Source organism: Odocoileus virginianus, unplaced genomic scaffold (assembly GCF_023699985.2).
Source record: "Odocoileus virginianus isolate 20LAN1187 ecotype Illinois unplaced genomic scaffold, Ovbor_1.2 Unplaced_Contig_47, whole genome shotgun sequence".
In the NCBI taxonomy this organism is placed as follows: domain Eukaryota; kingdom Metazoa; phylum Chordata; class Mammalia; order Artiodactyla; family Cervidae; genus Odocoileus; species Odocoileus virginianus.
The window spans coordinates 221,068-224,695 of record NW_027224364.1 but is presented as its reverse complement, the minus strand read 5'-3'; the positions used below and the strand labels follow the sequence as shown (position 1 = coordinate 224,695).

Below are 3,628 nucleotides of genomic sequence, written 5' to 3'. Positions count from 1 at the left end.
TCTAGGGACAGCAAGACAGTCTTCTCATTTTTGAACGCTCCTAGGGAACCAGGAGCAGTTTAGCACACAGAATTCCAGAGAATAATCCAAACCACAATATTCAACCTGGTGAGTGAGCTTGGGTCTTTCTTTTTGACCAGTGCACATGAACAGGTATTGTAGGTGGGTGTGGATTACTTTATCCTTGTCTGCTTTCCTTTTTGAACAGGGACATGTTTTTGTTGTTGTTTTCATTTCTGAGCTAGAGCAAGTAATGCTGAGGACTTTGCCTAAGGGGTGTAGGACAGGATTGCTCCCTTTTTGGTTCCTGCAGACAGTGATCTCTGCAACTGGCAATGCCCAGCACTCTCTTGATTGTTAAACAGATGGTTGTGATAAAAGGAGTGTATGTGTCATGCATTCACGGCACATGATACACTATGCATCATTTGTAACGCATGATACACTATGCACAGCTGGCATGCAGAGCCATATTCCTGGGTCACTAGGACCAGATTCAGGTCTGTGCTTTATCAGGTTCAAGCCTAATGAAGTCTTCCTCATGGGGGAGGTTTGATGGGGTCAAAAGTACAGACCAGCAGTCTTCAAACCTGTCTCATTTTCAGCTTTCTTCCCCATAAGTGAGAAAAATATTGGACAAATGCGTTGTTTTGCAAAGAAAACCAAGAAGAGCAGAGATCCCCAGCTACTGTGTCTCCCAACATTGCAGCCATTTTTGCTTTGTGTGTAGGTGAATTGTGGTTTGTGTAAGGTGAGTAGGCTGTCTTGGAAGGCAATCTTTGTGGCTGGGATAACCGAGAAGTCTTTGCAGATGAAGGGAAGCAACATGATATGAACTGGGCTTCACGGTAAAGTCAGACCTTTATGCAATTTTTAAAAAAAAATTATTTGGCCAACCCAGATCTTTGTTGATCTTTCATCTCCATTGTCACATTCAGAATCTTTAGCTGTGCCACGTGAGATCATGTTCCCTGACCAGGGATTGAACCCCAGGGACCCTGCGTTAGGGAGCCCAGAATCTTAGCCACTGGACCAGCTGGCAAGTCCCTCAGCCAGACTGTAACAGCAGCACTTTGAGAAAGTCTGCATGCAAGTGTTTGTGGGGATGAGACAGAAAAGCCAACCAATTTATGGTTGAGTCGTTATAGGTGATGCATTGCTGTAGAAAGTGCTACCTTCAGAAACTGTCCTAAGAACCTGCAGGTTCCTCCATCGTCATGATTTCACCTAAAAGCTTTCATGGGATGTTCAGATGCCATCAGCTCTGCACATGTATGCATGTTGTGTTTTTTGTGACACACAACTCTTCTTTCTCCTCTGTGATGTTGAAGCTGAAACTCCAATACTTTGGCCACCTGATGTAGAGAGCTGACTCATTTCAAAAGATCCTGATGCATGGAAAGATTGAGGGCAGGAGGAGAAAGGTGGATGAGGTGGTTAGATGTCATCACCAACACAATGGACGTGGGTTTGGGTGGACTCCGGGAGTTGGTGATGAACCAGAAGTCCTGGTATGCTAAGGTCCATGGGGTCGCACACTGTTGGATATGACTGAGAGACTGAATTGAACTAGCTTCTTCATCCTCTTCCAGGACAACAACATGCTCTGCTGTTCATGGGTCTGTTTCTGTGTGGAAAGCCTTCATCACCGCCTCACTAGTCTTTAAGTTATTTCCATTGCTATTCACACCATCTTTTTACCAGGACTCCCACCTCCCACCCACGCCAGCTACATGGCCATTAACCCTCCGATTGGAAACAGCCCCTGGGCCTCCCAGCTGGGGCATGTCAAAATCTAAACTCTCCAGCCGGTATCTTTCACCTTGACTGTTTCTGTGTGAGTGTGTAATCTTGGCCAGGTGGAAGCTAATTAATGTTTGGAACTGTCATTAAGTCGGGATGAGAATTGTCTGGAATTTCAAACTGGTTGCTAGACAAACGAACTGCTTCATAGTTCTATTAGGGATAGTCATTTTGTTTATGATGTCAACTAATAATAAATAATTGTTTCTGTTACCCTACACTCTTGGGAGTTGATTTTGGGTCCAGGAGGAGAAACAAGTCCAAGTAGCATGTGTTGTTGTTGTTATTGTTTTAAATTTACTTTTATTTATTTATGTATGTATTTATTTTTTACCTTTTTAAAAATATGGAATGCTTCATGAATTTGCATGTCATCCTTGCACAGGGGCCATGCTAATCTTCTCTGTATCATTCCAATTTTAGTATATGTGCTGCCGAAGCGAGCACACCATGTGGTTTTATCCATGAGCCTGCCAGTGGCTTCCTTTCCAGTTCTGTAAGTCCCAGAGGAGGAGTGATTCCTTGCTGTAGGTTCTGGTGAGGTTTTGAATTGATTTTCAGGTCAACAATGGTATATAGTGAGAGCTCAGTGAACTTCCAAAACTGTATCCTGGTATGCACATAAATATTCATCTGTTTTTTGCTAGTTTTCCTGGCAGTTTGTAAAAATAATTACTTTCTGGTATGGAAGAGGGGTTGGCAGTGTGTTGTTGTTGTTGCTGTTGTTTGTTTATTTATTTAGTAACAAGCCATGTAGTCAACATTTCTGGGCTTATGGGCCCCAAACTATTTCATTCTCTCTGGTAGAAGTGTATAAACAAAAGGCTGTGATCGTATTCCAGTAAAATTTTATTTAACCCAAACCCCTGCCAAAAAAATAATAAAGGGTCAGAAATGACTGAGAGAATAAGCACAACACAGAGTTTGCAGGGCACTTGTACAGAAAGTATGATGGTTAATTGACGGCTTACTCAATATTTAGCTGTATTATTACTATATGCAAAAAGTTGGGTTTAATACTTAGAGACTGAAAATTCTCAGCATAAAGTCATAAAGTCCTTTGAAGGATTCTGTCAGTACACTTGTATACATGCTGTGTATAACTCTGAGCAGGGACTATTTTACATTCATGGCTTCAATCCCCTAGTCTGGGAACTAGATCCCATTTTCCAAAGCTAAGACCCTATGCTATGATGAAGACTGAAGATGGCACATGCTGCAACTGAGACCCAGGAGAGTGAAATATATATATAATATGAATAATATACATAATTAATATGTATTATTATATATATTATATGAAATATATATAAAGCAAAGCAGTCTAGCAAGTCCTGAAAAGGTTTACTCCAGTTACCACATGACCCCACCATTCTACTCCTAGTTGTACACCCAAGGGAAATGAGGACTCATATTCACACACAATCATATGTATAGAAGTGTTCACAGGGTACTGACAGCCAAATGCATGCTGTTAGAGTTGGACTCTAAAGAAAGCTGAGAGTGCTGAAGAATTGATGTTTTTGACCTGTAAATATTATGTGTTGGAGAAGGTGTTGGAGAAGGCTTTTAAGAGTCCCTTGGACTGCAAGGGGATCCAAGCAGTTCATCCTAAAGGAACTCATTCCTGAATATTCATTGGGAAGACTAATATTGAAGTTGAAACTCCAATACTTTTACCACCCGATGCAAAGAACTGACTCACTGGGAAAAACTCTGAAAAAGCTGGGATAGACAGAAGGTGGGAGGAGAAGGGGATGCCAGAGGATGAGATGATTGGATGGCATCACTGAATCAATGGACATGAGTATGAGTAAGCTCTGGG

The 3,628-nt window shown here is 41.8% G+C and overlaps 1 non-coding gene across 1 annotated transcript; it reads right to left on the bottom strand.

The window, feature by feature from the left end:
* Positions 1-2,143: 2,143 nt before the first annotated feature.
* On the bottom strand, positions 2,144-2,250 carry LOC139034216 (U6 spliceosomal RNA). Its single transcript, XR_011486640.1, has one exon. It is a non-coding gene; the product is annotated as a U6 spliceosomal RNA (small nuclear RNA).
* Between the last annotated feature and the right edge of the window lie 1,378 nt (positions 2,251-3,628).